This window comes from Lissotriton helveticus, chromosome 1_1 (assembly GCF_964261635.1).
Source record: "Lissotriton helveticus chromosome 1_1, aLisHel1.1, whole genome shotgun sequence".
Taxonomy (NCBI): Eukaryota; Metazoa; Chordata; class Amphibia; order Caudata; family Salamandridae; genus Lissotriton; species Lissotriton helveticus.
In genome coordinates, this window is record NC_136057.1 from 1,604,807,226 (window position 1) to 1,604,821,012 (window position 13,787).

Sequence of the window (13,787 nt, forward strand, 5' to 3'; positions counted from 1 at the left end):
CAGACTAATTTGCATGTAGCCAGGTTCTGAGCTGGGATGGTGCAGTGAGCTAAAAAACGGTGATCGATCAAGCCCTGATCTTTTGACTGGGTACGAGTGTTCTGTTTAATTCAGATCCTCTGTCCATCACCACCCCCACTTTTTGAATCGTTTTAGCCACCACAAGTGTGGCAGGGTATACTCAGATGTGAGTCCCTTGCTCACTGCACCATCAGGATTCAAGCAAGCCGGGCCGAAGACGGCTGCAATGCCAGAAACCGGTCCCCGGAAGCTTGTTTCCTTTCCAGTAAAGAATTGGCTTGATAGTTTGGTCTGCCCTGTTCCCATGATGCACTGGGCCAGGGTCAGACTAATATGCATGTAGCCAGGTTCTGAGCTGGGATGGTGCAGTGAGCTAAAAAACGGTGATCGATCAAGCCCTGGTCTTTTGACTGGGTACGAGTGTTCTGTTTAATTCAGATACTCTGTCCATCACCACCCCCACTTTTTGAATCGTTTTAGCCACCACAAGTGTGGCAGGGTATACTCAGATGTGAGTCCCTTGCTCACTGCACCATCAGGATTCAAGCAAGCCGGGCCGAAGATGGCTGCAATGCCAGAAACCGGTCCCCGGAAGCTTGTTTCCTTTCCAGTAAAGAATTGGCTTGGTAGTTTGGTCTGCCCTGTTCCCATGATGCACTGGGACAGGGTCAGACTAATTTGCATGTAGCCAGGTTCTGAGCTGGGATGGTGCAGTGAGCTAAAAAACGGTGATCGATCAAGCCCTGATCTTTTGACTGGGTACGAGTGTTCTGTTTAATTCAGATACTCTGTCCATCACCACCCCCACTTTTTGAATCTTGTGCTTCTTGGGCCCCAGAAAGTAGTGGGAATAGCAACCACAACCTACTTCTGGGGCAGGAACACGCTCAATGGCTCCCTTGGCCAAGAGAGCCTAAACTTCCTATTGGAGAAGGACCAGATGATCCCCCGACATGCGATGGTACTGGGGTAGCATGGCTGGAGGGATAATCTCAAAGGGGAGGGAGTAGCCCCTTCGGACTATCTGCAAAACTCACCTGTCCGACGTGATGGTGCACCAGTGGGGGAGGTGAGGGCGAATCCTACCGCCCACTGGTGTTTGGTGGGCCTGAAAGGTCGGACTAGGAGGGTTTGAATGCTTCTGCACAGGGGGGTGGTGGACTGGCCCGCCCGCTGGCCCCCAGAACCACGTTGGTGGTTCCCATGGTCCCGGCCGTGCTGAGGTTTGAACAGCTTTCTCTGGCCTGTGGCTCTGAAAGGAACGTGTTGGGGCACCCCTTCCGTAGCCACGAAACGGGCAAAAAACAGACCGTGCAGGAAACGTGGTGGAGAGGTTCAAGGACTTGGCTGCAGCCCGAGAGTCTTTGAAGCGCTCTAGCGCATGGTCTGCTTTGTCGCATAACAGGCGACGGACATCAAAGGGCATGTCCATCAAGGTGTTCTGGACATCCCCAGAAAAGCCAGTCGTCCTCAACCAGGCGTGACGGCGAAGCGCCACTGACGTTGAAATGGTCCTACCCAGTGAGTCGGTGACTAGTCCACAGCGGATGGCGAAATTTGCTGCGTCTCTCCCCTCTGCAACAGCAGTGGGGGGCCCGGTCATAGCCTCCTCCGGACACTGAGGCAGCACTTGCGCCATCATATCCCACACGGAGAGGGAATAATGGCCCAAGAGGCATGCAATGTTCACCGACCGCAGCCCTAAGCTGGAGGAAGAAAAAACTTTTTCCCAAACTGATCCAACTTCTTGGATTCCCTGTCCGGTGGTGCGGTAGGGAATGCGCTTTTGGTCGCGGAGGCTTGGACTACCAAGCTCTCGGGGGAGTGGTGTTTGGAGAGGAAAGTGGGGTCGCCCTGAGCCGGGCGGTGGCGTCGGGTAACCATCCTATCCACATCAGCCCCTGTGGTGGGCCTGGACCAGGTGCCCAAAAGGATGTCCATAAAGGCTTCATTAAACAGCAGCAGGGGCTCGCTGCCAGCTGAAGCACCTCTGTCAGGAGGTTAGTCCTGACTGCCACAGTAGGTAGCTCGAGGTTTAGGGCCTCGGCAGCCCTACACACCACCACTGCGTAAGACGCTCCCTCCTCCGTAGCCACGGTAAGAGGAGACAACATGCCAAGGTCTGGTGAGGTGTCCAGACCACTGGCATCCCCCAGTTCCTTTCTCCAGTCCGGATTGTATTCTAGCTGGGCAGTAAGAGGGTCCTTAGACCCCTCCCAGTCTTCCTCACCCTCCTCTGGCTGCCAAACTGGCTGAAAATGGCTAGGGGGGAATGCAGGCACAAAAGTACCCATCGGCGCCGGGTCTGGCGTTGGTCGACGCCTGACTGGCTTTGTATCAACATCGGGGTGGAAGCCGGGGGCGATGCGTCTGGAGGTCCAGAGGGCGCCGGCTGCAGACGTGGTGCTGGTGGAATCGGCACCGCTGGAGGGGTTACGAGGTCGACCGGCGCCGATACGGATCCAGGCTTGGATCCAAAGGGGCCCCACAGAGTCAAGGCCGGAGCCATCGGCGTTGAAGGCCTAGGGCCCCCAGTCGAGTCCGCGGGGCACAAAGGCGCACTGGCGGAGTCGGGCTGCCCAAGGATGGCATTCATCGCTTCGTAAAATTGACAACGCTGGGCAGGGGTTGGTCCCGGGAAGGGAGGGATGGCCGGATCAACCCTGAAGGCTCTGCACGCGGAGCTGCGGGAGTAGCACCACGCGCACCCTTCGTTGCGTCGGCCGATGGATATGGGGAAGTCGAAGAGCGACAATGCTTCTTCGACTTCTTCGACTTACCTGACCCCGAGTGCGAAGACTTCGACGAGGAGTGATGACGGCCCCGCGAGCTGGCCTGTGACCTCCCACGCGACCGGGACCTTGAACAACACGGAGCCAACTGCTGGGCCTCGAGGAGCTTTTGGGACCACTCCCGCAAAGACTTCGGGGCCATGGTCCGGCAGTCAGAGCACTACTTGTGGTTGCGCTTCAGGCAGCAGAGGCACACGCGGTGCGGATCCGTCACCGACATCAGTCGAGAACAGTAACCGCCGGCCTTGAAACCGGGCATCCCTCGTGCACCAGGAGTTGATGTAAGACTCAAAAAGAAGTCAACAAAAGGTCACAAAAAGTTAGTCAAAAAATGACTGGGGGTACCGCTCTCTCCGGATCTTTGCTTGCTGGTGCAGAAAAAGAAAGAAGCGATGTCAGCGCGCGAGGGTGGCGTCTAAGTAACTTCGCAGCGTCATCCCTGTAACCACGACGCAGACGACGGATGCGGAGTCGACAAACACCACCTACCGTCGCGCAGGGGTACTGCTGATGAAAAACTTTCCGGATCCAGTCTGACGCCTGGGGGATATTCTAAGGTAAGGAATCTATGACTAACTGGTTCTTTCAGATAACAGATTTCAATAAGCTAAGCAGACTCAAAGCACTGGTTCAACATGAAGTTGCTCTCACGTCTGCTCGTGAGACCTTCGAATTGCTGGTGGCGAGAACATCTAGTGAAATACAATCTTTATTAAACACGAATCTCCCCCTACACTTCGGGGAATTAAATTCATCACATTTTTTTATGCGTCTGATACAACAGGCCTCGTACTCGTTTTCAAAGTTGTGGGATCTGGCCTGGTTACATCATTTTGGACTGTATTTGGAGTAATACCTGCTTTTATTCATTCTATTGTTTCCAGCATATTCGGAGGGGTTGTCCTGCTGCTCCTCCTGGCTTGTGGCCTGGAATCGGTACTTTCGCTGTTCCACTGGCGATGCTCGATCTGTGGTGCTGCCCAGTCGGGCACGGTTTCAGCTGTACCATGATTGGATGCAACAGGTTTTTGGCTTGATTCCGTTGGGAGCTCTTGACATCGGCTATTGGCTGACATTCCGTTATGCCTACTTCACCTGTGTGCAAACTGTGTTCTATTGCATCCGGTGCGCTTTTCAATGTGTGGTACTGAAAATTCTGGACCCGTGTTATAAACATCATCGTACCATGACGAATTTCATATCAGAAGACCGAGAATGGTTAGTACACTATGCACAAGCATGTTCGTCATATTCGAGTGCCGATTTCACCCTGAAATCGTAATTTTCGTCCTGAACCCTCAGGTTCCATTTTGTGTACGGCAGCCATTTTGTGAGTTGCCCTCACATAGGCCAATGATTAAGGCCAAACTCGATCCTGAAGGACACGTACACCTTCCCTGACTTTTCTTTGACCTGGGCAAGCTGACTCCACTGCCCAAGGCCAAACCTGTTCGGTCAGTTCCTCTCCCAGTGGCCGAACGAGATAGTATCAAAGCACAACATGCCATAAACCTTTCATCGCACACAAACCACGCCTAATCTTGCACACACCTGTCCCTATTTCCTATTTTACAACCTGCTTTACGAGGAGGAGGTGCCCGATTTTATTGGGGGTCCGTCGATATCTGATGGAAATACTGGGCCTTGCCGGGTAATTTATTTTGGGCTGGACGAACTGAAATATAGGCTTGTCATCATGACTCTGCTTTTTCTTTGTAGTGAAAATATGTGAATGGTCAACTGTAAACCAAAGAATGTTTGCCTAAAGCATAATATTTTGTATAAAAAGAGAAGGCTGGCTTTGTAAGTTTGAGCAGTCTCCTGAGAATATACACCGTGTTGTACTTCTAGGATACCTGTTACTTGGTTGCAGCCAATAAATTTGATCTTTGAATTCACCTAGAAGACTCTGTGTTTCTGTAGTCTGAATCAGGAAGAACCCGAAGTCTTAGGGTGTTCTCCCTGGCACCGCTGGGTTACCGGTTCGGTACCGGTTCCGAAAAACCCAGTACTTCAAATGGGCCCTGGATGTCTGCCTCTCCACATCACTTGTGGCCTGGATTATGATCTGTTGATGGGTCAGTTGAGGGCCCAAAGGAAGGGCTGTTCTGTGGGTACGTGTTTTGTGCACGATTCTTCACTGGTGCCGATGGCCGAAACTAGTACCTGTGCCCGTGCACAGCGCCTCTTGGATCTGAGTTTCATCGAGACTGACACAGGCTGCCCTGGTATGCTCCTTGGGGCTTCAGAATATGAACAGCATAGTCAGCATCTTTAACTTCTCCTTCCGAAAGGAAGCCGTTGACGTTCCGTAGGTCCAAGATAGGGCGGAGGCCCCCTTTGCCCTTCTTGGGTACCAGAAAGTAGTGGGAGTAACAACCATAACCCTACTTCTGGCCCAGGAACGTGCTCGATGGCCCCCTTGACCAAGAGGGCCGTAACTTCCTCCTGCAGAAGTCGCAAGTGATCCCTCGATGGTATTGCGGTGGCATGGCGGGAGGGGTCGTCTCGAAGGGGAGGGAGTAGCCCCTTCGGACGATTTGCAGCACCCACCTGTCTGACGTGACAGTGCGCCAGTGGAAGAGGTGATGGCGAACCCTGTCCCCCACTGGCATCACATGGGCCTGAAAGCACGTACTAGGAGGGTTTTGAGGCGGGCGCTGCAGGGGAAGGTGTGGACTGGCCTCACCGTTGTCCCCGACCGCGCCATGGCGGTTTCCACGGCCGCCACCGCGCTGTGTATTAGTCTGCGGTGCGTGTCTGGCAGCACGTGTGGGGGCGCCCCTTCCTTGGCCACGAAAGGAGCGAAAGGCACCCGTTTGCTGGCGTGGGGCCGAGAGGCCTAAGGACTTGGCCGTACCCCTGGAGTCCTTAAAACGCTCAAGCGCATGGTCTCCCTTGTTGCCAATCAAGCGACGGCCATCAAATGGCATGTCCAGAAGTGTGGCCTGGACATCGGCCGAAAAGTTGCGGACCTCAACCAGGCGTGGCGTCGAACCGCCACCGTCGTTGCCATCGCTCTGCCCAGTGAGTCCGTGGTATCCAGCCCACACCGGATGGAATAGCGAGCTGCATCTCGACCCTCCGCAAGGGCTTGGGCGAGTTTAGTCCGGGCCTCCTCTGGACATTGTGGCAGCACGTCCGCGACCATGTCCCACAGGGTGTGGGTGTAGTGGCCCAAGAGGCATGCGGTATTGACTGAGCGCAGTCCCAAACTCAGGGACGAGAACACTTTCTTCCCGAATTGTTCGTACCTCTTGGATTCCCGGTCGGGCGGAGCCGTCGGGAATGCGGTCTGGGAAGTGGAGGCCTGGATGACCAGGCTCTCGGGGGTGGGATGGGTGGACAAAAAGCAAGGGTCGCCCGGGGCCGGGCGGTAGCGTCTGGCCACGTTCCTATCCACAGGCTGACCTGTAGCGGGCTTGGACCAAGTGCCCAAAAGAACGTCACACAAGGCCTCATTAAACGGCAGCAGAGGCTCAGCGGAGCATGCTTGCGGTTTAAGGACCTCAGTGAGGAGGTTAGTCCTCTCGGCCGCGACGGGGAGCCTCAGGCCCAAGGCCTTGGCCGCCCGCGTCAACACTACACTGTAGGCAGCCCCCTCCTTAGTAGCCACGGTGGGAGGGGAGACAAAGCCAGTGTCTGGCGAAGTGTCAATTCCACTGGCCTCCTCAAGCTCATATGTCCAGTTCTGTTGAGACTGGCACTCCTGTGCCAGAGGGTCCACAGACCCCTCCCAATTACCCTCGTCACCCATCTCCTGTAAGTCAGGCTCTACAGCTGGGGCCGGTTCGTGGAAATAGAAGTCTCCATACGACGTAGAGAGCGGCGCTCAGCGGTGCCGCTCCGGAGCCGGAACCGAATCGAGGGCAGGATCGGGGACGGCGCCCGTAGGCGGCGCCGGGGGGCGACAACCGCAGGGCCGGCGCCGGTGAGGTCGACTGGCGACGACCCGGATCCGGAACCGGATCCAGCAAGGGCCTGCGGCGCTGGGACCGAAGTCGCCGGCGGCACCGGGGCCGGAGCACCTGACCGCGTCGGAGCCGAAGCACCCAACCCGCTAGGCCCTCCAGCCGGGACCGTTGGGCCCGGGGGCGCCACGGTACCCGGCGGAGGAGGGAGGGGCCCCCTGGCCATGAGGTACCGCTCGACCTCCTCTAGCGTCGCACTGTGCCCAGGGACCGGAAGGTATGGAGCAGGTGGGGATGCCTGCGACTCCGGCGGAGCCGAGTGGGTGGTGTCACCCGAACCCCCGGACGCGTCGCGCAAGCGTCAGGGTGGGTCGGAAGAACGATGACGTCTCTCCGACCTCTCATGCCTCTTACCTGAGGACCTGGATCCTGAAGACCAATGCCGACTCTCGGAGCTACGAGGGCGCCAACCCCGTGACCGGTCCCTCGACCTCCTGTGGAACCGGGACCTGGAACGGCGCAGGGCCGACTGCCGGAGCTCCAGCCGCTTGCGGGACCGCTCCCGCCTAGCATTAGACGTCAGGGCCCAGCAGTCGGAGCAGGTGCGGTCGTCGTGGTCGAGGCCTAGACACTGAAGACACCGGCGATGGGGGTCGGTAACCGACATCAGTCGGCTGCACTTGGAGCAGGGTTTGAACCCGGGCATCCCTACCGGCACCGTAGGAGTCGAGAGACTCGAGAGAAAAATGATCAAAAAGATCAAAAAGTTTAGTCAAAAAATGACTAAGGGGTAGAGCTTTTCCGGATCTGCGCTAGCTGGCGCGGAAAAAAGAAGAACTGACGTCAGCTCGCGAGGGCGGCGTCTAAGTACTCCGACGACGTCATTCCGGCGCTAACGACGCCGACGACGGCCGCAGAGCCGCGGACGACCCTGCCGGCGCACAGGGGTATTGCTACGCAAAACTTTCCGGATCCAGTCTGACGCCTGGGGATATTCTAAGGTAAGGAATCTATCACTAACGTGTCTCTTTCAGATCCACCAGGCAAACCTCCCCGCCTCCAGTGATGTATTTGTCCCATTAAGAGCAAGGTTTTATCTCCTTAGAGTTTCACTACCTTCTTCAAAAAAGGTGCCATAGCAGTTTCAAGCCCTCATCCACACAGGTTTCTCAGCTGCATTTTCTTGGTGGAAACGAAGGGTGGTGACTCACGTCTAGTGCTGAATTTCGGGGACTTCAATGGCTGGGTTGTGTACTTTCTAACAGTTCAGGAAACAATTAATTTACAACATATAATATCTACTCACAGATTGGTCAATAGAGAACAAATTTACATTCATAAGAAAAGGAAAAAGAAAAAAGAAAGACCATATGCCAAGAAAGCACAAAAATAGTTTTTTTTTTTTTTTAGAAAAATATCACAAATTTATTATAAATACAAAATTGTTAAGACAAACATGCTCAGAAAAATAACTGCTGATGTACAAACAATACATAACACAAACCAGACAGGTGGCAAACATAAAATATGTTACAATAAAGAAACAACATATACAAAAATTATGTGTCCTCTTGAAGTTATTGGCCACATAAGCGTCGACGGCGTTTCGACCACTGCTGAATTACGCGGTCATCATCAGTACTAAAGTGTTCACTGAGCGTCAAAAATTCTGTATTAAAAATTCTTCCACGAGCAATCACACTACTTTAGTCTGCTCGCAGAGAGTTTGTATCCGAACAGGTTAAAAGGGAGGTAACTTGAACTATTCCAAGAGTACAAGGCTTCAATTTATAAGCTTCTTGTTTATTCAGTTAAGGAGGAATGGGATGAACAAATCATCAACAGTTTTCGTCATCCAGCAATAAGCTTTCGGTCAATATTGCCGCATCGAGTATTTGCTTTCTTGGCATATGGTCTTTCTTTTTTCTTCTTCTTTTTCTTTTTCCTTTTCTTATGAATATAAATTAGTTCCCTATTGATCAATCTGTGAGTAGATATTATATGTTCTAAATTAATTGTTTCCTGAACTGTTGTTAGGAATATACACTGACTGCCCCTGGTTCAGGTTGGTTGGGCTGCCCCTGTGGTTGTTCATGGGTTGTGTACTGCCACTTCAAGATGGAGTATCAAACAAACAGGACATCCAGGTAGACTGTTAATACCAAATTCAATGCGACCGTAGACAGATAATTCTAAAGTCTACGTGCTTTATTTCACTTAGCTTGTAGCTTTTTAGGAGACAAAAAATTATACAATTTTTTCATGTCATGAAATGGACAACACTTCATTTAGGAGCACATTATCATATAATGGTCATTTGTACAAAAAGTGAACATAGACAAGTAAAAACAAGACATATGTGAAAAAACACAGTGCAAAAGAATCAGAACCTAAAGTGAACATGCATAAATACTAATAAACAATGCAACTGACCAGTCCTTATTTCAAAACATGCACTAGGCCACAAATTATAGAGGAGAAAGGAAAATGCTTGATACCTTCAGGACACAGAAAAGCAGTAGGAATCCATTCTTTGTATGCGTAATATCATGTCCATAGGCGATCTAATTCACAATTATGGAATCTAAAAAGAAACAATCAAAGTGTCCCGTGTGTTAGCGCTCTGCACATTGCCTGAAAAATGCTCTGTTGCTATTGATTACAACCGCATGAAGATAGCGAGTGGCCAAGCGGCAAACAGAGGGCTTTGATTGTGGAACACGTTTGCCTTCAGAAAACAGTAGACACAATGAGTCTTGTAGATGCAGGTTTTACGGGCATGTTTTAATCCTTATGCACGGAAATCTGTAAACTGAGACCAAAAAGCCAGGGTTGCAACACTGTGTCAAACACGGTCTCCAGCACATGCAGTATATATAAAGTAGAAAGGCCACATGGAACCAGCGTTCAATATCGCACGGCTCAAGGGCCCCTTCATTCAGATTGTGTAAGGTCAGAGTGCCAGTGAAAAGCACTGCGTATCACTTGCCTGCAATTCGAAGAGAGTTGAGCAATTCAGTTCAAGACGCCACGCTGATACAACTGAAACACATAGCGAGGAGGCGGAATTGTATCGGCTGTATAAGTAAAGCCAGGAGTGGATTCCCATGTTTAATGAGACAGAGTGTATTCTGGTACATGCAGTGCTGATGATAGATTGTAAGAGCTGAAGCAGCACATGTACTAATCCAATCTTTTCCTGGATATTCTCCAGGAAGGAGATTGGATGTTTCACCTAGATGTGAACGACCTTTCTGTCTTCATCTTTCTGCCTCACAGGCGCTTTCTGCAGTTCCTTTGGCAGGGCGTTTGTTACGAGTACAAGGTTCTTCCCTTTGGTCTCTCCTCCACCCCTTGGTGTTTTACAAAGCTCCTGCGGCCAGTAGTAAAATCCCTGAGAGCGAGAGAGGTGTGTCTGATTGTTTATCTAGATAACATCTTCATGGGGAAATGCCCTCCGCTAGTTATCACTCACCTGGAGTGAGCAATCTCCCTACTCCAAAAGCTGGGCTTCATTATAAATTTGCAGAAATTGGTCCCAACCCCTTCCAAATGCATAGAATTTCTGGGGTTTCAGGTAGATTCTCTCCTTTGCCAAATGATTTTTCCTTCCCCTAAAAAGTCCAGAACATCAAGGAGTTGAAATCAATTGAGCAAGCAGACTGTATCCTTGAAGTTGATTGCTCGAGTAGTGGGTTTGTTTGCCTCATCGATACAAGTCATCTTCCTGGGTCCCCTGCATTATCATGTGCTTCAGAGACTCAAGATTTGACTTTTCCAGAGGGTCCTCAACTATGCCAAACAGATTCTCCTCTCGGAGGAAGCAAGATCGGAGATATTGTGGTGGTTGGAACACATGGAGGCATGGAACAGCAGGGCGCTATTTGGCTCAACAATGGAAATTGTGATTGAATTCAATGCCAGCCGCTGGGGTTGGGGAGCCAGTTGAGGATCAATTCCCACCGAGGGTCGTGCAGTCTTTCGCTGGAGAGGTCAGATTGTTGCATACTGCTTTGTATGGAAATCATTGTGATCCGCTATGTGAACAGACTGGGCGGAACGAAATCCCGTATTCTGGCAGAGATTGCCAAGGTTTTCTGGCATTTTTGCTTTCAGCATCAGATCGCTCTGGTAGCGGAATACCTTTCGGACCAGAGCAATAACGTTGCAGACTGGCACTCCCAGCATCTTCAAGATTTCAGCGACTGGAGACTCCATCTGAGAGTGTTCCATACACTGAATCGGTTGTGGGGTTGATCAACCTTTCAGCGTCTTGACTGAATCGCCAGCTTCCAACCTTCTTCAGTTGGTGTTCAGATCCGTAAGTTCAAGCCACGGATGCTTTTCTTCAGGACAGGACTCACAACCTGTGCTATGCCTTTCCCCTGTTCTTGATGATCCACAGGGTGCTGGCTCAGCTGCGTCGTCAACACGCAGAACTAGTGCTAGTGACAGGTATTTGCAGAGCCCAGGCTTGGTTTACGGTTCTCCAGGACCTGACCTGTGCAGGTCTGATTTTAATTGGAACCTCCTCCTGGATCCGGAGGGGGGGGGGGCTCTCCTCATCCGTTGATCTTGGCATAACACCTTTCTCTAGTATCCTGGAGGGTTTCAAGGACAGATGGAGTGTCCCAGGACTTTCACAAGAGGCTCATGGCATCAGTCAGGCCTGGTCCTTCAACACCTACAAGCGATAGTCTTCCTCGTGGAAGCTTGGTGTGGTTAGTGCTGTGAACGGGGTGCCGATCCCGTTGGAGCAGATTTCGGTCTGGTAGTACACTTCTTGTGGTCCCTGCTTCGGCAGGTATGGTGTACAGAACGGTTAAGAACTTTCATTACACTATTTCTGCGGGTCATAGTCCTGTTGATGGGAAGCCAATAGGAGAACATCCCATTGTGTGTAAACTGTTGAGGCATCCGCATGGTTTGGCCTTGTCTGCCCAAATATTCTGTTTTGTGGAAAGTGTCTGTGGCCTGTGATTTTTTTTTTTTTTTAAATCTTTTTTATTGAACATAGACAACAAAATACAAACTGAAAATGACCATTTTGCCATAGGTATCTGCAAATCACAATCAGAGAATGCGGATTCCAACATTACGAAGATTATTAAGGAGTGTGAAAAGTGGACTCGGGTACCATCCAATTCCTCACGAACTGGATCTATTTCTGGCGGTGTACATATATCCCCACGGTATGCATTCCAAACATCCCATATCTTCCCCCATTTGCGGGGTCTCCCTCTGGCCTCATACACGGACCTCTCCCGAAACATGCACCAATCAAGGTCCTCCATCCATTTCCCAAGCTGAGGAGCTCGACCAGCACCCCATAATTGTGCAATGTTTTGCTTGGCAACCATACATGCAAGAGTGACCCACAGTTTACCATGGCTCGAGAGGTCGGAAGGTTCCCATACGTTAAGTAGGCAACGGTGGGCTTCAAGTTCAATCTGTACACCCCACACCTCACTCATTTTCTCATGGATCTTGATCCAGTAGCCATGGATCTCTGGGCACTCCGACAAGATATGCAAAAACGTTCCAACCATACCACAACCCCTACGACAATCTGCGTTCGAAGCAAGCCCCATCCGACACAACCCTGGGGTCCGTGGTGTAGGACCGGTGAAGAATCCTAAGCTGCACCAGACGGAGTCTCATAGGAACCGCCACTACCCGAGGGGAAGACACAGCCTCCCCCCAGTCTTCGTCATCCAGGACCAAGCCATCTGCAACCCATTGTTCCCTCATTTTCACTAGGGGATTCTCAGTATGGTTGACCAATTTCTTGTAAACCAGGGAAATCGCCTTGGTAGGAAGGTACCCATCCAACAGTCGATCCTCCAACGGAGAGGCCACCGGCGGCTTCACATCACGTGGAATAGCCACCGCCAGTGCATGCTTAATTTGTAAATAACAAAACCGCTCACTCTCATTCAGTTGGTGTCTGGCTTGCAGTTCCTCAAAAGTTAATATCCCATTCTTACCCCACATGTCTCGGACCTGCGAGATACCGATCAGATCCCAGCGATCGAAACCCTTCGATTTCCACAAACCACCCAATGCTTCCGAGTTCCACAATGGCGTGGCCAATGTTATCTTACCCTCCCATTTAAGAGTACGGTTAGCCTCATGCACACCCGCGTCGATACCGACGTCGGACCCAACAGTGGAAACCAACCACGTCTAGCGTATAGGACCCTAGTGTACTCACCCCCCGGCAGCTGGCCGCGATCCATGGCAAACCCGGGGTCAGCCGGAGTGCCGTAGATTGCATGGTTAATTGGAGCTAATTGGGAAGCCCAGTAGTATTTCCTGATATTAGGCAAACCAATCCCTCCGTCGTACCAGGGTAACATCAATTTCGATAGGGCAATCTGCGGTTTTCCGCCCCAGAGAAGTTGACGCTGCAACAACTCAATCTCATTGAAGTATGAAGAGGGTCCAGGATCGAAGGAATTCTGTAAGACATATAATAGCCGGGGTAGCGCCATCATTTTAAACAAAACCGCCCGACCCAACAGGGAGGACCCAAATTAGCATTGAATCGTACTTTAGGATCTTTTTATATGTGAATTCCGAAGTAGCGGAAACTCACTAGTTCGACTTTTACCGGACAATTCTCCGGCACCCTATGCGGATCACCGCTCAACACGAAGAGGACCGACTTCGCCCAGTTAATGGCAAAGCCCGAATATCTCCCATAGATTGCTAAGATGTCCAGGAAAACAATCAGGGACTATCGGGGGTAGGTCAGATACATAAGGATATCATCCGCATAAAGTGAAATTTTATCCTCCCACTCCGGTGACCATCGCAGCCCTTTAATTGATCTGTCCCACCGTACCCAAGCCGCAAGCGGCTCCAGGGCCAAGGCAAACAAAAGTGGTGAGAGGGGACAGCCTTGGCGGGTGCCGCTCCCCAGCTGGAAATCCCGGGACTTATGGTTATTTACCACCACTCGAGCCAACGGAGCAGAGTAAAGAAGACGAATCCAACGTATAAATTCGGGTCCAAACCCTAGCTTCTCTAACACCGCAAAAAGGTAAGACCATTCCACCCT